At 36.4% G+C, this 24,587-nt stretch overlaps 1 long non-coding RNA gene across 1 annotated transcript; it reads right to left on the bottom strand.

Moving 5' to 3' along the window:
• Positions 1 to 10,802: 10,802 nt before the first annotated feature.
• LOC115305452 lies at positions 10,803 to 20,720 on the bottom strand. The gene is made up of 4 exons (XR_003914789.1): positions 20,698 to 20,720; positions 20,481 to 20,553; positions 13,804 to 13,892; positions 10,803 to 11,013 (listed from the first exon to the last, which is right to left on the bottom strand). It is a non-coding gene; the product is annotated as an uncharacterized LOC115305452 (long non-coding RNA).
• Between the last annotated feature and the right edge of the window lie 3,867 nt (positions 20,721 to 24,587).

Below are 24,587 nucleotides of genomic sequence, written 5' to 3'. Positions count from 1 at the left end.
ATAAATGGTGCTGAGACAATTGGAGAGCCATGTGCAAAGGAATGAAGTTGGACACTTCAGCTATGCAAAATGAATAAGTTCTGGAGATCTAATGTACAATATGGTAATTACAGTTAATGACATTGTATTATATACTTGAAATTTGCTAAGAGGGTAGACCCAAAGTGTTCTCACAACAGAACTGATAAATATCTCTTTTAAGAAAGAGAGAGAGAAAGGAAATAGTAACTATGTGAATATGTAAGTAGTCTGACTGTAGTGATCATTTCACAATGTATATATATGTCAAATTACACATATATCATGAACTATTATGTCAGGAAAAGACATAGAAGAATCTTAAATGCATGTTATTAATGAAAGAAGGCAATCTGAAAAAGCTTCACACTAAATGACTCCGAATATACAGGATTCTGGAAAAGCCAGAAATATAGAGAATGTAAAAAGAACAGTGGATGCCAGGGTTTTTCGGGGAGGAGGTGAAAATGAGTAGTTGGAGTATAGATTTTTAGGGCACTGAAAATACTCTATATGATGCTATAATAATGGATACATGTTATTATACATTTGGTCAAACCCATACGACACACAACACCAAGACCTAATGGAAGCTATGGGTTTTGGATGATTATGATATGTCAATGTAGGTTCATAAATTATAACAAATGTACCATTTTGGTGGGGGAAATAGTGATAATAGGAGAGGTTATGCATGTGTGAGAGCAAGGGATATACAGGAAATCCTTATACCTTCCTTCTTATTTTCTAGTAAAACATAAAGCTGCTCTAAAAAACTAAGTCTTTAAATTTTTTAAAAAGGAGAGAAAACCATTACTATGTGAAATGATGGGGATGTTATTCAGCTTGACTCTGACAATAATTTCACAATATATATGTATTATCAGAACATTAAGTTGAACATCTTAAATATATATAATTTTCATCAATTATACCTCAGTAAAGCTGAAAACCATAAAAATTAAATAAAGATGAATCATTGACCGAAATATAAGACCTAATAATATTAAACTCTTAGAAGAAAACATAGAGGTAAATCCTTATGACTTTGGATTTGGCAATAGATTCTTAGATATGAAACCAGAAGCACAGCAACAAAGGGAAAAAACTCATAAATACATTGAACTTCATCAAAATTAGAAACTTTTATGCATCAAAGGACATAAGAAAGTGAAAAGGTAACCTACCAAATAGGAGAAATATCTTTTTTACCTTTTTTATGTCTTTATTTTATCTTTGAGAGATAGCAAAAGACAGAGCGTGAGCTGGGAGGGGCAGAAAGACAGGGAGACACAGAATCTGAAGCAGGTTCCAGGCTCTGAGCTGTCAGCACAGAGCTGGATGTGGGGCTTGAACCCACAGACTGTGAGATCATCACCTGAGCTGAAGTTGGACGCTTAACCAACTGAGACACACAGGCGCCCCAGGAAAAAATATTTTCAAATCATATATTTGATAAGGGCCAAGTGTCCTGAATATATAAAGAACTCTTACAATTCAACAACAAAAAGATAAACAACCCACTTTAAAAATGGGCAAAAGAATTGAGACATTTTCCCAAAGGTATATAATGGCCAAGAAGCACACAAAAAGATGGTCAACATTATTAGTCATTAGGGAAATGGCAAGTCAAAACCACAATGAGATACCATTTTATACGCACTAAGATGCTATAATTAAAAAAAAAAAAAGGAAAATAACAAGCATTGGGGAGCATGTAGAGAAACTGGAACCTTCATACATTGTTGACAGGAATGGAAAATGGTGCTGCTGCTGCTGCTATGGAAACTGGCTGTTCCTCAAAAGGTTAAACATAAAATTACCATGTGACCCAGACATTCCACCCCTAGATATACGCCCACAAAATTGAAAACCATTCTCAAATACTTACCCACCTATCTTGGTATAAAGTGTTGATACATCCTATAACATAATGGAATCTTGAAAACATTTTGCTAAGTGAAGAAGCCAAATACAAAATATTGCTTATTGAATTATTCTACTCATATGAAATATCCAGAATGGATAAATGCTTAGAGAGAGAAAGCAGCATGGTGGCTGCGAGGGGCTGGGAGAAGGGCCATAGGGAGTGACTGCTTAATGGGTATGGGTTTTCTTATGAGACCATGAAAATATTTTGGAACTAGACATAGGTGATGGTTTGTACAACACTGTGAATGTACTAAATGCCACTGAATGTACATTTTAAATGGTTAATTTTATTTTATGTGAATTTTACCTCAATTAAAAGAAAACAAAACAAAACCAGAGTTATTAAATAAGACCAAGAAGATAATCAACATCTTCCTTCTTTCCCAAACTTCTTTTAGAGTTAATAACTCAGTTATTATAACTTATATGACAGCAAAATTTATATTGTTTCCATCACCTTGAAATAATACATGATTAAAGAAACTAATTTAAATATTTTAATTGCACAGTTATGTCTTTTCTTATTAATTCAATGGCTCATTGCCAAATTATATTTCTTTTAACCCACAGAATCAAGACTTTTTTGATGTAGTTTAAATTAAGATGATAGAAAGCCTAGAATTTTAGATTTCTTGAGATGTCATATATCTTCCATTTGTTTAGTTTTGTTAGCAAGCCAAAGAAAAAGTAGCTTTTCTTTTTATCCCTTCTTTTGTGAGAGTAAAAGTAAAATAAAATGATTCAAGGCAACCAAACGTAATAGCATACAAACTGAAAACTTACAACCTTTATATATCTTATCTGCCTTACTATATAAATATAAATATAAAATATATAAATATATAAATATATAAATATTCACAGTAAAAACACATTTCATTGCAATCAGCAAAGGAAGTGGCTGCTTGGTAATTGGTATCTTGACTAGACAGTTTTAAATGGAAACTTCTACAATGGGTTTTCTTAAAAATTTTTTATTTGACTATAGTTGACACAATAGGCTTTCTTTAAATATTACTATTCACAATGTTCTCTACAGATGAACTGAGACCAGGTGCAATAGAACTATTAAAACAATCCTCCCACAGCCCCTGAGTTTTATTTTCATAGTCTGTATGTGGAGTCCTATACTATTCTCTTTTGCGTGTTATATATTATTTATGACTTAAATTATTTAAACTTCCAACAATAATAAAGGAAGGTGAGAGAGACACAATAACAATACACACATATCAAAAGGGAGTGAATTATGAACCACAAATCCTTAGATCCTGTCTTACTTTGGAGTCCCCAAAGCAGAAAGGTTTGGATGCAGTTAATTCATTTGGGTGTGAGCCTAGGAAGGCAGAGAGGGAGTTAGGAGGTTAAGACATGAAAGGGAGAGTGGTCATAAACAGACCATATGAATGAACTCGTTACCACTGAAGGCAACTGGAAGTAAATCTGAGAACCCTCTGAGAGACTGCAGTGCCTTCCTCCCAGTTTTCTCTCTGAGATGTGAGAAGGCTGGGACTTTGTCTACCTGTCCCCCACCATCCCCATCCTCTTTAGGTTGGGCACCACTCCTGGGTATTAACTCCCACCTTTTCTGTCTGAACCCAAAAGAACTGAGCATGTTTCCACAGCTGGAGAACACCTTTAGGCAGAGACACACAAGAAGCTGCCATTTGGTCAGGAGCTGTCTGCAGGAGACCTCTTGGGTGGGCAAAGGGTTACTAAGAGGACACCTTTATAGGCTGGGTTCTCCCGGAAGCACACTCTGACAAGAAGCACAATGTGCAGGATGCTACCTAAGGAATGTGCTGGGAATCAAAACTATGAATGCAAGGGGCGTCTGCGTGGCTCAGTCAGTTAAGCAGCCAACTTCGGCTCAGGTCAGGATCAGGCGGCCTGTGAGTTCAAGCTCTGCTTCCGGCTCTGTGCTGACAGCTCAGAGCCTGGAGCCTGCTTCTGATTCTGTGTCTCCTTCTCTCTCTGCCCCTCCCCTGCTTGCTCTCTGTCTTTGTCTCTCTCTCTCTCTCATATAAACATTAAAGAAAAAAATTTTTAAAACCATGATTGCAAAGAGAGGGAAGCAACATTGATCAGAGGGCAAAGTCACGCTTCTAAGATGTAACATATTTAACTCAGACATAGAATGAGACCAAAGTCTACCTAGAAGAGTGAAAAATCTTTACCATAGGATAGGCTTAAAAGAATATGGCCAAATAGAAGGTTTTTCTACCCTTCGGCTAATGATAAATTGTAACCTACGGAAACTTGCCTCATTATCAGGTGTGCTCAAATGCAAATAGTTAACATATTAAAGCAAGTAAAAATTAATTTATAACACTTCTTATATGTTACTATTAATTGACTTAATTTTAAATTCTTCCAGTTAAAATGATGAACTGTTAACTTTAAATGATGAACCTTCCAACACAATGTGTATCTTAGAAACATTAAATTAATATTTGGTCCCCACACTACTCATCAGTGTCTTTCTAGGTCACAAAAGCATGGGAATAAAAGTGGAGCACATACATACACATTTACATAGGTTTTTAGAGCAAGGTGGTTACTGTGTCAATGTGCAGCAAATTTTAATTTGCCAAAGAGGGGCACCTGGGTAGTTCAGTCAGCTAAGCATCTGACTTTGGCTCAGGTCATGATCTCATGGTTTGTGAGTTCGAGCCCCACATCCGACTCCATGCTGATGGTTCGGAGCCTGAGTCTACTCCGGATTCTGTGTCTCCCTCTCTCTTTGCCCCTCCCCCCTCACACTGTGTCTTCTCTTTCAAAAAAAAAAAAATAACATTAAAAAAAATTAATGTGCTGACTCCATGTGGCATATTTGTTTAATTTTCAGATGTTGTCATTCTTTTAAAAAAAAGCTTTGTTGGACACACATAAATTGCACATATTTAAAGTATACGATTTGATGAGTTTGGACATAGGCATACACCCATGAAACTCTCACGGCAATCAATCGTAGACACAGTAACGCAGGATGTGTTAGATCCTGATAATAGACGTATCTATCACATCGAAAAGTTTCCTTGTACCTGTTTTTTGTTTTGTTTGTGGTAAGGATGCTTAACATGAGATATACCCTCTTAAAATCTTTTAAAGTGCCTAATAAAATATTAACTATAGACACTGTGTTGTACGCCCACCCTACATGTGTCTACCGTCGGATGAACAGATTTTTTAAGAGTGGGTTACACATACAATGGAATATTATACAGCTTTTATAAAGGAAGGAAGTCATGCCATTTACCAAAAAAGTGCTGGTATTCTTACCACCACTTCCAGCGTGTCTGATTAAGTAAGTCTGAAGAAAGTGCAATTAAATAAATATTCCACACCATTCTCAGTCAGTATTCCAGGCACCAAAGTCATGAGCCACTGAGTTAATGGAATGTTTAAATGAGCTAATAATTTTTATAGACAAGAGAAAGAGATCTTTAGAACATTTTTTACATTATTTACCTTTGATTCATTGTTATTTTCAGCCCAAAGGAAAGCATTTAAAAAATCCGCTTTATTTTGTTCTGTTGAATCTTCCTGATAATGAGTCAGGGTACAATGAACATAACGGTCAACAGCCTGAATTAACAAACCACAAACAAGCAAGCAAGTGAACAAGTCTTTAATCTTCTGAATCAAACTTCCACTCTTGTTTAGAGTCCTTATGCTAAAAACTGATACATGGGAATATGTGCAAACAGGTTTATTTATGCATAGAAATGTATTTAGATTTATAGTGTTATGTATAAATAAGTAAATAATATAGAGAAGCTCTCAAAAATGTTATTTTTGTCACCCAAACCTTTACTCTGTAATTTTGTCATTGTGTTTAATTTTCTTCCTTCTTACCATTTTCTTATAGACAAAGTACAATGACATGTAAGCTCTAGTCCAAATGCAAATTTCCAAATATAGTCTAACTGTTTAACTATTAAAAATAAATATTTCCAATAATCCCTAAGTCATTCATTATAAACTAAACATATTTACATCCATTATCTTTTGATCCATCCAAGAGTTCAATGTGGAAAGTAGGAGAACAATTATAATCCTTATTTTTAAAAATATAATTCATATTGAAAAAGTTTAAGAGATGTGTCCATGGTTATACAGACAGCAGATGGAGTAAATGAAATTAGAAACTAGATCTCTGGGCTTTAAATTCTATTCTCTTTCAAATACACCACCTTGACTGTCAATTTAAAATTATTTCTTACTATGAATCACATCAATGTACAATTAAATTCAAGTTCAAAATGACCAGAAAGTACTATTTTACCAATTAGTAATGGAAAGAGGCATGTACCAAGCTATAAAAAATGAAAAACCAGTTCTAATCAACCCAACGTCCATGGATCCATTCTCCAATTTCACAGCCGAGCAAGGTTGGCTGCCTTGGAGGGGACCAGAAAGAGGCTGAGACGTCTCTCTGTAAGATGGGCACAGAAACAATGCAGTGACTTAGCTGAAATTAACAACAAAGTCTGCCAGTGGAGGAAGTTAGTACCATGCTGTGAAAAGTTATTTTCTTTCCAAATATCATTTCATAGCATAGTTTGTGATCCTTTAATTTTACGTATTTTAATGAATGTTACAAACTATTAGAGTTTCACATAATTTTTTATTCTGCTCATTTTCTTTATGGCTATCCTCAAGTCAAAAGGATTTAATAGGGATATAAAAGAAAACAAACCAAAATTTTTAATAAAACAGTTATAAATTAAATGCAATGTTTTTTTTTAATGTTTATTTATTTTTCAGAGAGAGAAAGAGACAAAGACAGAGCACGAGAAGGGGAGGGGTAGAGAGAGAGGGAGACAAAGAATCCCAAGCAGGTTTCAATTTTGAACTGTCAGCACAGAGCTCAATGCAAGGCTCAAACTCACAAGCTGTGAGATCATAACCTGAGCCGAAGGCAGATGCTTAACTGACTGAGCCATCCAGGCGCCCAGAAATGCAATGTTTTAAACCCTACACTTCTTTACATCAAATGAGGAGGTCATGCTTAAGTAAACACTCTTGCACCTGGGAGCTGCAAGGGAGAGACTCGCAGCCTACAGAGAATCTTAGGGTACACATGACCAAGTGTCAAATGGAAGGGCCTGAGCATTTCACCCTGGCAGTGACTCGGTGCTTCCAGTCTACCACAATGAGTACTACAATAGTATTGCCTCCAGGACGCATAAAAGCCAAAGAAGAAAAACTCTGCTCTGAACACTTCACATTGACCTTTTTAAAAAAATTAGCATTTGCTTTTCTGTACATTTACTGTATTTCTAGTAAAGACTTCAAAAGGGCAGAGAATCAAAAATCTTCCTTCTCTTTCTCATATACCAGTAAAATGACTTTATTTATTTTAAATAGGCTCTATGCCCAATGTGGGGCTTAAACTCATGACCCTGAGATTAAAAGTTGCATATTCTACCAACTGAGCCACCCAGGCATCTCACCAGGAAGATGACTTCAAAAAGTTTAGATTATCAAACAAATAGCCATTAAATACTTTAATATCAGGTACAAAGAATAGGCTCCAGAAATACTGTGGTTAAGATAAAAAAATAACAGAGGAAATTTTCAAGAATTATAAATGTCTAGATTTTGGTCACTTTCATGATTCTTTCATGGGTCATTTAAAGCAAAGAGTGTAGTCATCTATTTCAAGAATAATCTGGCATAGAACAAAGAGGCAACAAACCACAAGTAATAAAGACAATTTAAACTATGGAATTAAATACATTTGTATACAATGAATTGGCAAACACCAACGCCTGAAATGAGGGCTCTGGGGAAGAAAAAAGTTTCAAGCAAATTCTGTCTTGAAAGCCCGTTACCAAGTGAGCTGCTAATAACATGGGATCATGTGCTATTCAGCTTATATCCTTAGTACCTGGAACATAGTACCCAATGTTTGCTCAACAGCTGTTATCTCTAAGGAGAAAAGCTAGGTCTTGTGTATCTAGAAATAGGAAAATCTCCTAAATCCAGCTTTACTGAGATTGTAGATTGTAGGCTTTTGGAAGCATCCTTCAAAAACATACTAACACATTTCCATATTTTCATAACTGATGTTCAAAACATTATAGTGAGTCACAAAAGATATCATGGGCTTACGGTCCAAAATTAGAGATTTCTCTCTTATTACTTTAGAAGATGAAAGACAAAAGGAATCAGAAAGAACAAAGAAAATTTGTGTGAAGGAATGGAGAAAGAGAAGAAACAAAGAGAAATAAAAAGTTAAAAATCATGGACTACAAATAAAATATACATAAAATAAGAACTCATGAATTGTTAAGCAGAGACTGAAATAATAGTATGATTTTATGAATTCAACTTAAACCAATTTTTAAAACTGGCTTTGTCGATGGTAGAGGTTGTTGGAATTATTGAAGGGCTTTCATTCACTTATTCTCAAAGCAACACTATCACTACTATGTGGATTACTCCCACATCACTGAAACCTGACCACGTCTCTGGATATCAGGACCAGATTTTCAACCCTCATATGCCTTCCCCAGAAAATCCTACCAGTGTTTTTTAAACTTAATATGGCCAAAGCTGACATGATTATCACCTGCTGCACCAAACCTTCATTGATTCTTTCTTTGTAATGGCATCATTAATATTTCAGGCATATAAGGCTAAAGAATCAGCATCGACCTCATCTCCTTCTCTTTCTTCTTCACATTCAATTAGTTCTGACGCCCTACTACTTCTGTCTCTAAAGAGCTTCCCTTAGCTGCCCCCACCTCTCCACACCCACTGCTGCCCTGAGCATATTATTCCTGCCCTCATCCTTTTGGATCTGGATATGACCAGTCTTGAGACGTGCTCCAACCTCTCAACGTGTATGCGCCTTTTCTTGCCATGTGTCAGTATCAAACACCTGATGTTCTCCCTGCACATGCCATGCACATTCACACATCGATACCTTTGCTTTCATTGTTCCTCTGCCCGAAATGTTCTTCCTGAGCCAAAATTCTAATATCTGAAGTTCTTCCATGTTCTAACAGTGTAATCTGTATTTTGTCTGCTTTCTTAAGCATTTTGATCTATGTTTCTCTTAAAGCATTTTTTCCCACTCTGCTTTATAATATACTTGCTTTTTAAGATACTTATCCCTATCAATAAATTCTAAGTAGCTGAGGGAAATGATGGTGTTTTTTATGTTTAAATCTCTTAGAGAGCCTTGAAAAGTGCTTGACTCATAGCGGGCATTCAAAAACCACTGATTACTTACACTTTTAACACCAAAGTGGTTTAAAACTAAAGACGATAGGAAATATGATTTCCAACAGAAAAGTAGATTTTTTTTGTAAAGGTAAACAAACAATGATTCTAGAAATGTAATTATTTGTACAGACATTTATTTCAAGTCTTAAAAACAAAAGTATCTTATCAAAAAGATGAGATTTTATGTACTTGTCTTAAAAAATCATAATGGCTGACATTTATAAAATGTTTTCTGTGTGCCATGCACATAGATTAAATTATTTGATCTTTAAAACCATCCCATTTAACAGATGAGCAAACTAAGATGTGGATAAACTAGTTTTCCCAATGTCTTAAAGGCAGTAAGCAACATCAAAAGGGTCTGAAAAAAAAAAGAATAATAAAGATATAGAAAAATCACATCATATTTTATTGATTTTTTTTCACTGAATTTCTTAAAGTAATTGTGCTGTGGTTAAGAAACTCACCAATGATTTCATTGCCAGTTGTTCAACAGATTCTTGCTGTTTTAAAATAAATTATTTCTGGAGCACCTGAGTGGCTCAGTCGGTTAAGCCTCCAACTCTAGCTCAGGTCATGATCTCTGTTCCTGGGTTTGAGCCCAGTGTTGGGCTCTGTGCTGACAGTTCAGAGCCTGGAGCCTGCTCCTCCTCCACTCATGTTCTGTCTCTCTCTTTCTCTCAAAAATGAATAAACGTAAAAAATTTTTTAATAATTAAAATAAATAAAATGTCTAAATCATATGCTACACTAAACGTATATTGAAGAAATACTACTGCATAGCCCATTTCAAAGTAAAAATAAGTTTGAAATTTCACAAAACATTACGATAATCTGGATGCTTAAGGAAATGTTTGATTCTGAATACAATTTTCTACACTTAGATGAATTTCCTGGAGGTCAAAACATTATATTTGGGGGGCATTTATTTGCATTTTTACCACTGCTTCTTCAGAGGCAAATGCTAGTGCTTGGCTAAAAAGACCCCAAGCATTAAAGTAAAATAAGAATGATGTGAAATGACTCCTTATCTTATAAGAGCAATGCTCACCACTAGTCCACATATAATTCTACCTCAGCTCCATTTTTGACTCAAGGCAGACATCTGTAGTAGAACATTAACCATGGCATTTTTCAAAGGAAGCCCAGGGATTTTCATCTCTTCCATCAGGCACTAATGGAGGCATGAGCTATGCCCCAGATTTTCAGTGAAGGAAAATGGAATAAAGTGACAGAGGTTCAATCCAGTCCTGCAATACCATGGCTTCAGCATAATTTAATATTTAAGCCCTGTGAGAGAAGTGGGGGGATAAAACTACACACATTTGCACAAGATTATGATCCCTGACACAACTCCCATCAGGTGTGAACCCCCATCAGCCTGTCATTTTCCAAAGACATTGCTCAGTTAAACAATGCAATTGAAGAGGATCATAGTATCACCATGTCTGGATACTTATTCATTCTCAGCTTTCCCCTTTTTATAAATTCCCATCTTTTTTTCTTCATTCCTCATAATTCTACCAACAGAAATAGTTCCTTATATGAAAGGAGATTTTTTTCTAGGATGAAAATGGCTGAAGGTCACACACAAAAAAGAACAACCAGAAGTATTTACCTAAGCTTCAAGTTTTTATTGCACACCTTAGTAACAGAATCATGTATCAACAAACATTAAGTGTTTCCTTAGTGTGTAACGCTGCCTTTTTTAGTAGAAATCCAAGAACATCTGGGCAGCAGCCCACCAGAATCATCCTTGTATTTGTACGTTTTACCAGTTATCAAATTCTTTCACACATATTTAGCTTTAGCTTCATAACAACCCTGTGAGAAACAAGGCAACATTATCATTACTTTATTTTAAAGAGATCCAGAAATCAAAGCTTAAGACATTGTTTCCTTAGGTCTCAGGGATAGTGAGTGTGACAACATAGGACTAGAACCCACATCTGATTTAGCAAGACTCAAGGATGGCTATATAGGTCACACAAACAAGCATGAATCAAAGAGAGAGCAGAATGTGTTTATCAGAATGGCATGCTTCAGTCAGGGAAGTATTAAAAAAAAGAGCTCAAAAGTGAGGCATGGTCTGGGCAGAGTTGGATGATCATATATTTTAAACTATTTTGACAATAAGAGGGATACTGGAATATTGTGATTATTGTTTGTAAGAAATATGTATTTGGTCTTTGTCCCCATTTCATACACAAAGTTCCTAAAACCCTCAGAATGTTCTTGGATGAAGAATAATTAAGGTGTCTTTTGTTGCTAATGAGGTGACTATGGGAAAGGACTTAAAGATGGGGGCTGGCTGCCAGTGTGCTGACCGACCTTGTGATTAGAGGGTGGAACTTTCACTCACTCCTCCCACCGTCCAGGGAGGGAAGACAGTGGCTGGGGGTTGAATTAACCACCAATAGCCAATGAATTCATCAATCTTGCCTCTGTAGTAAAGTCTCTATAAAAACCCAAAAAGATGGAGTTTGGAGAGCTTCTGGGTTGGACATGTGGACGTGTGGGGCAAGTGGTGTGCCTGGGGAGAGCAGCAGTTTGGGCCCCTTCCCACCTGCCTGACAATATCCACCTCTCCCATCTTGCTGTTCCCGAGTTACATCCTTTTATAATAAACTGATGATCTGATAAGTAAAAAGTTTATCTGAATTGTGTGAACTACTCTGACAGATTAATCAAATCTGAGGAGGGGGTTGTGGGAACCTCTGATTCATAGTCAGTTGGTCAGAAGCACAGATGACAACAGGCATTTGTGACCAGTGTCTAAAGGGTGAGGCAGTCTTGTATGACTAAGCCTTCAACCTGTGGAATCCGATGCCATCTCTGGGTAGGTAGTGTCAGAACCGAATTAAACTGTAGGACATCTGATTGGTGTCAAAGCAATGCTTGAATGTGTGTCGAAGCACCCATTCCTCTCTTTGGAAATTGAGTACAGGAACTCAAAAAAAGGTATGTTAATAACATGCCAATACAAAAGGAACTTACCAGGACTGTACCGGGAAATGGGAAACAAATCACTCCCAGCTAGATGACTGTGAGTGAGCTCTCACAGAGAGGTCAAGGTGTTTGAGGACAGAATTCCCAATACGGGAACCCAAAACTGTTCGTTTTAACTTAAAGTTGCTGGAGGTAAGTAAGGAACAAATAGTGAGAGAAGGAAAAAACAGAGAGCCAAAGAGAATTGAATACTGTTTCTGGAGACAGATAGTAAATGGAGATGCAGAGTATCATAATACAAATGAATACAATAATGTAAATGTCTGCCATATATTGAATTTCTGCTAATGCCTCAAAAACTATGAAACTTACCCATTGCCACCCTTATTTTACACATGAGAGAATTAAAGATCATAAGGGTTAGGTTATCCACGTCCCTGAGCTAGTAAAAAGTATAAAGTGAATTTGAACCCAAATCAATCGGAATCTTAAAAAATGTTTAACTATGGGATAAAAAAACCAATACAAAACAAGTTACTATTTGTGGTCTAGAAACGAGGAACTCAAGAGGCAGCCTGACTGCCAGAGTCAGGAACAAATAAAAGAAAAGGGTTACTAGCCAAGGTCAAAGTAGGTCATCTAGAGGTGAGACAGAGTACTATAAGTAAAAAAGGATGAGTTTGTCAATTTAAATAGGCAAGGTGCTACAGAGCAAAATCTCCACTGAAGTTTACAGCTTCATCTCCTGCATCTTTCCTCATCATAAGGCTTTATGATACAACCTATTAGCATATGAGACCTACTACTGAGAAAAAGGTATCTGAATCCCTGTCTCAGTATGATACTGCTTCTCCAAGCTATGAGGTCAAGAAAAGAAAAGAAGGTTCATCTAGAAATGAATGAGTATGTAGTAATCTTCAGGGATAGAAAGAGGAATAAAATCCATTGAGTATGGAAGGAGGTTCTTGTACATAGTAATATATCTGAGTCAAATAAAGAAAATATCATGAGAATCTAGGTTAGTTAGATTAACGGTGTGATTAGAACCCATAGTTTTGCCCAGACTGGAGTCTTTAGAGTAGGGTTATGTATAGAGTAGATTCTGCTGATTCTTGCTCTTAAGAAAAGGGACACTGATATCCAAATCCTTGTCCCAGGATCTGCAGGGCCATGACCCGCACATCCACAGTAAAGGATTAAAATGGTGAGCAGTAAGTCATAATGAGCAGGATTGGGAAATGTGTCCAAAGGTCATCAGAGGCAAAGGGGGCACTTTTGAGACACATGTAAATGTACAATGAGCAATTAATGTCATAAACCAGTCTGCTTAACAACCCTAGACTCTTTCAATTTTTAGGAACGCTTAGAGCACATTTGAAGAAACCATGAGTGAACCATTTAGTAGACACTGTGTTACAGGAAGAGGTATGATCAAGGAACCAGCAGGAAAGACCTTGATATCAAGGACGTAATCTCCCAAGGGGGATGCCCCACAGCTCCCTAAGATCCTGCTATGGTGAGTGAAGCCTTGGTAATTTGAGTTGGGGATATGTTTTCTTGACAGAAGCACTGAGAGGGCCTAATTCTTCCCAAGAACGACGGTATTTGCACACTCTTGGCTAAGGTTGGTCATAGGGAGAATGAAGTGTTTTGTTAACTTCTTACTTCCACATTTACATCTCCTTGATAGTTTGTGGCTCCTCTCTGTGGCCTTATACCTTGTGTCTCATGTCCTTCCCAGAATGGCCTGGAGCCTGCAGAGAACCAGAACAGAGGAGCATTTTGAATTCCTGAAGTGATATTTTTGATGTTAATATTTGTAATATGTCCCACTGATTAGGAGATGCTAACATTAATAAAACCTTGTTATTCCTTTGCAATTGGCAGTAATTGGTAGTGACAAGTGTCATGACTTGCATGAATGGGCTGGACAATAACTAACCATATTTTGATCGAGGTAGTAATTACTGTTTCTCCATTAATTCATCAACCACATGGGTCTTTGAAGTGTCCCTGTCTAGTGATGCCATCTCTTGTCACTCTCGGTGGGGAAAAATATCCTGATCGATTTGTTTCACTCTCTCATGGTCAATCAGCTGAATCAACTTTAACATAAGCTACTAAACTTTATACAGTGAAGCATGGTAAGGAAAAAGAATTGGAACAAAAAAATGTTTTCATAGACTGTTGTTATTGTTGTTGTTTTGATGACATGTCATTTTCCCCATGGGTTGCTATAGTCCAAGCCCCCCTGATCAAAGGGTTCTATGAGGGTGTTCAGAACAATGTCTCAGTTTTATAGAGTATTCTTAAATTTACCTATCTTACTCATGACTATAAAGTCAGGTGAGGTTATACGTATAGTGTGTGCATGTATGGGATTAAACACATATCTTTTTTGACTAATAATGGGGCTACATTCAGATAAACGCTCATCAGCTTGTAGTTGGGGCAAAAAATCAACTACCACAAAGCCTATTTTATAATAGAGTGTTGAATATTTCCTGTGATTTACTAATACTGTATTGAAAGTGAAAAATAGAACGGCTGTGTGGGTACAGAATGTATGGGTTGTAAGTGGATCATAGTTCACTCTCATGGTTGCATGGCTGGTTGGGAGCTGTGGCTCATGGCCCCTGCCCAGTGTCACAACAGATTATCACACTGCCAAGGAGAAGATCAAAATTCAAAATCTGAAGTATGTTTCAACTGAATGTATATCACTTTTTCACCATCATAAAGTCAAAAACTCATTAAGTTGAGACACTGTAAGTTGGGGACCATCTGTATATGTAGATGTATACATCAGTATATATATTTTATACACTCCATGTATCAGGGGAATTATTTAAAATTTAGACTACTTCTAGTTCTTCTAAAAGGAGCAGGATCCAAGAAAGTTTGTCAAATTTGGTAATGAGTATGAAAGTGAAATTTAAAGACACCAAAAGAAAGCCAAATTTTAATTCACTAGTAGAGTCAGATGCCATGAGAGGAGATGTGGAGGGGAGGCTTACAAAACGAGAAGGATGGAGCAAATATGGCTAAAGAAACTAACAGAGGAGAGTTAAAGTGATTGACATCGGAATAGAACTCTAAGGAAAGACAAGCCTTGTTCTCAGAAATGCCCTGTGCAGGTGCCGTGCCCTCACCCCAAGCCGCATATCAAAATATTTCTTCTAACATGTATAAAACACTCTTGATGAAGAGTTCTAAGAAATAAGCTTTTAAGACAGATATGTAAGAAAAACAAGTACAGATAGAAATCAATTTCATTAAAAGGAAAATGGGAAGGTGACGCTGTGATTGTTAATTTTATGTGTTTATTGACTAGGCTAAGGGACACCCAAATAGTGGATAAACATTATTTCTGGGTGTGTCTGTGAGGGTGTCTCCAAAAGAGATTAGCATTAGAATCCATTGACTGAGTACAGAAGATCACTCTCACCAGGGTAGGTGGACATCATCCTATCTACTGTGGACCTGAATAGAACACAAGGGCATGGTTTGCTTGAGCTGGCCATCATCGTCCTCTGCCCTAGGACATCACTGAATGACACCACTGGCTTTCCTGTTACTCCAGCTTGCAGATGGCAGATTATGGGACTTCTCAGCCTCCATAACTGAGTGATCCAATTCCTGCAATCTCTCCATCACCCATAAACGCATACACACACGCATCTGTATACAGTATAGATACACCACATCTATGTCTGTGTCTGCATCTGTATCTATATTTACATATAACTAGTCTGTGTAGGTTCCTATTGGCTGTTTCTCTAGTGGAGCTTGGCTACTACAGATGTGCTACAATTTAGTGATATTGGTAATAATCCATGTATCCCACTGTATATATAGACACTACCTCTTTTTTATCCATTCACTTATAGATGGACACTTGAGTTGCTTCCCTATCTTGGCTCTTGTAAATAATGCTGCAAGGGATGCATATATCTTCTCAATTGACTTTTTCCCTTTTCTTTGGGTATACCCAGTAGTGGTATCATATGCTGATTCTATTTTTAATTTTTTTGATCAACCGCCATACTGTTTTCCACAGTGGCTGCATCAGTTTGCATTCCCAGAACTGATGTTGCTAAGCACAATGTCACACTGCTTCTGCTAAGCTGCATTGTGCATGGTGCAATCTCCTGTGCTTGAACCTATCTGCCTCTATTCGCCTGAATTATAAACCTTTCTGGCAAAATAAAAGATATTACCCGTTTGGACTTTGGCTAAGTTTGCTTAGTATGTGGTGTAAGGAAATCTTAGTAATACTTCATAGACATCTATCAAACTACTGAGCTTTACTTTGTTTTTAGAAACTGGAAATGATATTTTTAGTGCCTATTATTTAGAGCATCTGTTAAAAATACCATCCCCTCCAAGCCACTCAAAATATATATTGCAAGTCATAATATTTAGTCTTTAGCTAGGCATATGAAGGAATGCGCAAGTGTATATCTAAATTAATTACAGTTAAGGATTTGATCATGCAAATGTCTAGCCCTGTATGCTTGAAGTAATAACAAAATAACCCCTTGGTTTCAGAAGTATGTAAGTTAAAGCTAAACACATCACCACTATTTGGGGATGTCAAAATTCACTCCATTATGGCCTTCTATTTCTGAAATCACAGAACCAACCTCTGAGAATATGAGAACAAAATCATAGATTTTATATTCACAATTGACTCATCTTGCCGTATCAGTGGATTAAAGTGAAGGAGATCTATGTGGCATTTATTATAACAATCAATCATTGAGATTATTGCCAGCTTTCCTATATTTAACCATTGTCACTTTTCTTCTATTTCCATCGTTCTCTAACTTGAATGTCAAAATATTAACCTTCAGATTCTCAGGCACAACCCCAAAATATTCTGATTATAGTTCTGGCATGAAGCTTTGATAACCTGAAAATAGAAAACCGAGCTGACTCTCATATAGCTTATCTCTGCCTCATACTTGGAAAGATAGTGCCTCATTTAAATATTAGAATGATTCGTTCTTTATTTTGTTTTTGGTAAATGAAAAATAAGCTTTTTATTTACAAAGATTATTCAACAAATATTTAGTGAATATTTGACAATATAGAAAAATAAAAGAAAAAGAGAATAATTGTTACCTATTATGTGTTAACCCTTTGGCAAATATCTTTCTGGAGCTTTTTTCTATTAATATATGATTATGTATCTTACATTTATAGTATATTCTATATTCTAATAGTGTATTATTATGTGTCAGCAATTTGGTTTCTCTTTTTTCTTTAATGTTGTCTTTGTTTCTTAAATTCTTATTGATGCCTATTGACCTGTTTCAAGTTCACGATCTCTTCCTTTGGTTTGTACCTCAAGGGCTTACATAGCAGTTGTTGCATACAATGTTCTGGAGACATCCCTTAATTTGTTGCTAATTATGTTGCTCAGATCAGAACATTTAAACATAAGATTTCTTTACTGATTTTTTCTTTGCTTGTCTTTTCAGTCACTGAGGAACTCATGCTAAACTACCCTATTCTGATTTGGATTTGTTAACTTTGTATTTTTGTCCATTGTGTTTTCCATATTTTGAGGCTACTATAATTAGGTGCTGACAAATTATAAATTGTGATATCTCACTGAAATGAAATTTGATCATTACTGATTCCCTTCTCTCTGACGATGTTTTCTGGTTTTCATTCTATTTTGTCTATGAATCTAGATAAATCAGCTTTATTTTAGTTAGTTTAGTTTGCACAGCTATCTTTTCCATTCTTTTAACTTAAATGTTTCTCTATCCTAACAGTTTAGATGTGTCTCTTCCAAATAACATTTTATTTACTTTTTAAGGTTTTCTTTTAATGTTTATTCATTTTTAAAAGAAAGGGAGAGGCAGAGCATGAACAGGGAGAGGCAGAAAGAGAGACACAGAATCCGAAGCAGGCTCCAGGCTCTGAGCTAGCTGTCAGCACAGAGCCCGATGCGGGGCTCGAACCCATGAACCATGAGATCATGACCTGAGTCAGTCAGACACGTAACTGACTGAGCCACTCAGTCGCCCCTCTAAAGAATATTTTAGCTTGAATCAAATGAAATTCCAATGCCTATGGTCAGAAAATTATCAACCATTAGCAATTTCATATGATTTAACCTCATATTTGTAATTTTTTTTTACTATACAACTAGACAACATTTGTCTTTTAACTAGAGCATCTGGTCCTCTTGCTTTGAATGTAGAGTACATCATGTGGCTTTAAGTCGGCTAACCCATTTATCACACGTTTCTATTTCCTGTTCTCATCTTTTTTCCTTCTGTTTAAATACATTTTTAATGTTTTAACTTTGTTCTCTTTTTGAAAGTTATATATGCAGTTCCTCTTCTTTTAATTTACAGTCCAGGAATTCCTACATGTATTCCTAACTTAGAAAGTTTAATGTTAATCAGTACTTTGACCCTATTCTTGGACAAATTCCAAACAACAGTTCCTTTGTATTCCCCTCTCAACTAATTGTGATTCTTTACTTATTTTAGTTCTTCTTTTAAGAAACTTCAGATCATCATTATTTTTACATACAGTTAATGTTCATTTATATATGTCAACATACTTATCATCATTGCTGCGTTCTTTCTTATTCTTAGATTTCTGATTTCCTTCTGCCCAAATCAGATTTTTATAATTCCTCTTGAAATTTTCTGTTTTTTGTGGGGGTTTTTCCCTTGCCTCCATTGTGGAAAATGCTTTTCTCAGTATGGAACGCAAGGTTGGAAATTTGTCTTCTGCCAGCACACTGAGATTTTTATTTCACTGTCCTTTGGCTTTCTATATTAGGAGCTACATTAGAAACTGGTTCCATAAATTCTTACCATTTTGTGAAGGTTTTCATACTTTGAAGATGTTTAAGAAAATTTTTTGTTAGCTTCATAGATGTCCCTAGTTGGTTATTCATAATTTCCTAGAACACCATTACTGAAAATAGCAATTTGAGTCTTTAACTTTTTATTCTAGTTACCATTTAAACATTTATTCATGTGTTATTTACATGCTAAAAATACCAAAGCTACGTATACTATACTTTTTAGTGGCTGAATTCTATTGTATTGTGTTGTAGATAAATTTTGTCTTATTTATTATTCTTTACTTGTTTCTTGTCATAATTTTTAAATAAGTAATAAATACAAAACATCTTGTAGCTGAATCTCTAAGTTCATGCTTAATTATTACCTTAGGATAAATTTCTAGAACTTAATTGGTCATGCCAAAGGATTTGTACTAGTTTAAAGCTTTTGGTATATATTGTTCATACCCTCCTATTAATATTCCCAACAATGTGCAAATTTCCCCCACACTTTCTGTAACACTGGATTTTATTAATATGCTACATCTGCAGTTGTTTTTATAATTTTAATAATTTATGATTTCACAGGAAGGGAATACATTCTGGAGAAATTAATAGTTAATAATTATGTTTTTTTTTTAAAGAATGTTAATATACATAAGAGTTTGCTTTAGGCCAAACTGTAAATTAAGAAATTCCATGAGGTTGCCCAAATTATTTCATGTGCTAGATATTATTGTGCAGAATACTACTTGAAATAATAAGAAATTAAGCAGATTAGAAAATACAGGGACACCTGGGTGGTTCAGTCATTTCAGCATCTGACTTAATTTTAGCTCAGGTCATGATCTCACCAGTGTGAGACTGAGCCCTGCGTCGGGCTCCAAGGTAGGCATGGAATCTGCTTGGGATTCTCTGTCCCCCACCCCACCCTGCTCTCTCTCTCCCTCTGCCCATCCTCTAAGTGTTCTCTTTCTTTTTCTGAAAGGAAGAAAGAAAAAGGAAGGAAGGAAGGAAGGAAGGAAGGAAGGAAGGGAAAATACACAGAATTTGTAGTGTTGTAATGGACATGAAATAATTCTTTTCAAAGAAATTCTTTCTGAAATTATCCTGCAATCTTTAAGCCTGTCTTCTTGAAGAAAATTCTTTATAACTGCTAATATTTATAGAATATCTACTGTATGCCAAGCATCTTGAAGGACTTTTCTTCCTTTATATAAGGAAGTGTGTCTTACATATGTAACCTGTAGCCATGCTCCATGTGATTGAGTACAACATGCCCTAAACACAAACTCTAATCATGAGTAGCTCATTTTGAAAACATTAAGCAATCCAGGACATGGTTCAAGATTATGCTAATTATAATCCTGTCTCTTTCTGTAACACCTTGAAATGCCCAGATACCTCTGACATCATTAGCGCAAAAGACTCCCTTCGCTCTATGATCTAGTTGCCTAGACCATCTCTCTCCCCTCCACCGGAGCCTCTTCCATGTCATGTTCCCAGCATGTCACACTCCATCTACCTGCACATCCCTCGGGGGGAATGCAGTTGGTGTCTCTGTGACAGCTTCACTCAGGAGAACTGCGCTCTTCTTTCTAGAGAGCAGGAGAGGGAGATGAGGTGAGCTGGCAATAGGTGTTCTTGCCCACGGGGCAGGGGAGGGAACTCCCCCTCCCCCTCCAACACACACACCGCCTCCGCCGCCACCACCACCACTTTTGCCCAAATACTGTACATACCAAAGAAGAAACTTCCTATCAGGGCTTTTCAAGACCTTGAAATTTAATGATCAGGTAAGTGTGTCTTTGTTTTAATCAAGAAACAATGTATGAAAAATGCACTTACTCAAAATTAAATTAGATATTATGTTTCACTTCATACAGGGTACTTCACATATTTCTTTTAAGTAGGTAGCTGTTCTGGTACAACTGTAATGTAAGTCCAGATATGGAATAAATAGATCCCTGATTTTAGAAACCCTGGTAATAACATAACAAAGTTGAGTAGCAACTCTAAAAAGTAATTTAGAAATATGTGTATCATACAATCACATCATATACTTCCCACTTACATGGGACCTTGAAGAATTCTCAGAGTTAAAGGATAATCTGGGAGAGGGGATAGGAAAAATAGAGAGGGAATTATGAAATACAAATTTTCAGTTAGAAAATAAACAAGTCACAGAGATGAAAAAAGATGCAGCAAAGGGAATATTGTCAATAATACTGTAATAACGTTATATGGTGACAAATGATGACTAATCACATTGGGCACTGAGTAATGTTTAGAACTATCAAACCAATATGTTGTACACCTGAAGCTAATATAATATTGTATTGTAATTATACTTCTGGTAAAGAAAAAATCATCTTCCCTTCTGGAATTTGACATTTTCCTAAGATTGAAATTTCAGCACATATTTAACTATAGAACCCCTTGATGCCTGTGGTTATAATTTGAATTTAGAGTCTTACCATGGTGGTACAGTAACATTTGAGCATTTAAAAATATATGTATTATTCTTTTAAAGTTTTAATGTTTGTTTATTTTTCAGAGAGACAGACAGACAGAGTGTGAACTAGGGAGAAGCAGAGAGACAGGGAGGTGCAGAATCTGAAACAGGTCCCAGGCTCCAAGCTATCAGCGCAGAGCCTGACACGGGGCTCGAACTCACAGACTGTGAGAACATGACCTGAGCTGAAGTCGGATGCTTATCTGACTGAGCCACCCAAGCGCCCCATTAAAAAATTATTATTATTGCAGGGTGCCTGGGTGGCTCAGTTGGTTAAGCGTCTGATTCTTGATTTTTGGCTCAGGTCATGGGGTTTGGGTTTGGGCCCCACATCAGGCTCTGTGTTGGCAGCGTGGAACCTGCCTGGGATTCTCTCCCTCTCCCTCTGCTAGTCCCCAGCTCACGCAATTTCTCTCGAAAGAGAGAGAGAGAGAGAGAGAGAGAGAGAGAGAGAGAGAGAGAGGGAGATTATTTTAAGTTTTAATTATTATTGTTGCAGGTTTTGGCATACCACCAAGCTCATCAAGTAGGGGTTCTCAGGCGACTCTGCACAAACTGTGTCTTTTCCTCTGTTTAAAATGCAGAGCTAGGATCCTTGATGAAATACTGAATAAGAAAAGCAGAAGCCCCCATTTTGGTGTTCACTCTAAAGAACTATTTTAATGAACTAATGCACGTATCGGGCATTAAGTCAAAATCTATTAAAAGAAAAACAAATATTATTATCAGATATCAAAATTTTTCAAGTCAATATTTTCTTTTCATCCCCCCCAAAAAAGATGCAAATAGTTTTGAAAAAAAATTTCAAATGCAAGGTTTTTCTGTAAGACAATTTTCAGCTAGAATATTGATCTATAAAAGCTATCCACTCTGCAATGTCATTTCCATCCTCAAGGAGGAAAAAAAAATGCTCCTTCTGGCAGTTTCACTAAGTACTTTATTAATCTCAGTTACAGAGTTTATTTCTTCCTGGCACTGACATTTCACTCCTTCTAACTCACTGAGGACAGGACCCGCCCTTCTTTATCCCATTCTCTCCCCACAGCAGCACTGAGTTTAACACATTTCTTACCTGTATTGAATTAGTAATTTTAGAAATATTAAAATATTGTTTATAAATTAATATTTCATAAAATATATTAATTGAATAGAACTATAAATAAGACCTCAATGAGTTAAATTATTAAAGGTCAATAGCCAGTTAATGGCAAAAATAGATCTAAATCCTAAGCCTTATAATGCTGTGTACAAGATTCTTTCCTTAACCAAAGTTTCTTGAATATTTATTCAAATATTAAATATTTACCATTTGCAATTTACTTTAAAAATTTTTAAGTAAATGGATACACACTGTAATTCCCATATTGTCACTTATTAATAGCAGCATTTAAGAACAGTCTAAGGGTGCATGGGTGGCTCAGGTGGTGAAGTGTCCAACTTCAGCTCAGGTCACAATCTCGCAGTTTGTGGGCTTGAGCCCTGCATCAGGGTTTCTGCTCTCAGTGCAGAGCCCACTTCAGATCCTCTCTCTCTCTTTGCCCCTTCCCATTTTCTCTCTCTCTCTCTCTCAAAATAAATAAACATGAAAAAAATAACAGTCTGTATCGGGTTGTTTTGATACTCTTCCTTTACTTTTGTTGCTCTCATATACAAAAATAAGTTCCAACAATTTTAGTGTTTTAAAACATATTGTGTTAAAATATTAACACATTAACATTAACATTAAATTTCATTACCAGAGAGTATAAGCCAGATATTTATGATGATGCTGACATTTTAGAGTAAGAGAATCAAGTGAAGGACAAGAATCGTTAGGCTTCCTCCAGTCTGGTCTTCCTCATTCTATACAAAGACAAATGCTTTCATTACTGCAAGATATTTCTCCTATTATCAGATTAAGAATGAAATTAACTTGTATTTATAGAACACTTTATTTTATAGGAAGCACTTAGCACTTGGCATCATGTGAGTGGGCATGATGTATGTGGGTGTTGAATGAATATTTACCGAATATGACCTGTGTGGGTGATTCCTTTATCTCACTGAATCTTCATGTCAACTTCATGAAGTAGGCATGTGTGTGCCCACTTTACAAATGAGCTTATACATGTCAGAGCTGATATTTTCATTCAAGTTATCCTATTTAAGTTTTCTTTCTCTCCAGGAACATCTGGATATGGAAATTTCATAAGATGATATGAGTAAATCCCATTTTTGCCTTAAAATATTTATAGAATAGAGTTGTTGAGATTGTGATTATTATTCGTTTCAGTCAGAGCCATCACAGAGCACATGAGGCACATTCTATTAGGCTATGCAAGGGGCTCCAGCCACAGTGGATGGAGAGCTATTGCCAGCTCTTGCCTGAAGGGCAAAACAAAAAAGATGGTGATTCCATTCTTTCAGCCAACATAAGCCAGGAGATGATAAAAAAGTGGGGAATGCATCTAATTTTCCCTTGGGGAAAAGGATCGGGATCTGCCTTCAGTGCGTACTTGTTTAAAAAAAATTGAATTGGAGGACAGCAGTAGGGGTTATCTACTGGGGCAGTCTGTCTTTCCTTGATAGAAACTGCCAGGAGGGGATCCGAGCTTGAGTTGTCTTACTAATATTATGAACAAGAGAACCACAGCAACAAGACAATATGAGAGGTACCCTAGAGTAGGAACCTGGGTAGAACTCTTTAAAAGTTCATACTTGCATTCCATGTAAGAGAGCCAGCCTGGGAACACAGGTATGGACACTTGGCCTTTCTCATACGTCTCTTCCCAGACCCCAACATAGAAGGAGAAAAGGAACACAGAAAGGGATGGGACAGAATTAGAAAGGGAGAAGAGGGGCACTTGGGTGACTCAGTCAGTTAAGTGTCCGATTTCGGCTCAGGTCATTATCTCACAGTTTGTGGGTTTGAGCTCAATGTCGGGCTCTGTGCTGACAGCTCAGAGCCTGGAGCCCGCTTCAAATTCTGTGTCTCCTTCTCTTTCTGCACCTTCCCTCATCACACTCTGTCTTTCAAAAATAAATAAACATTAAAAAATTTAAAAAAAAGAAAGGGAGAAGAACTGAAAGAACTAGACCCACAATATGGTTTCTGTATACTATTAAGCATAAGACAAA

The sequence above is a fragment of the Suricata suricatta genome, chromosome 2 (assembly GCF_006229205.1).
Source record: "Suricata suricatta isolate VVHF042 chromosome 2, meerkat_22Aug2017_6uvM2_HiC, whole genome shotgun sequence".
NCBI lineage: Eukaryota > Metazoa > Chordata > Mammalia > Carnivora > Herpestidae > Suricata > Suricata suricatta.
The sequence above is the reverse complement of the archived record's forward strand: the minus strand, read 5'-3'. Positions and strand labels throughout refer to the sequence as shown.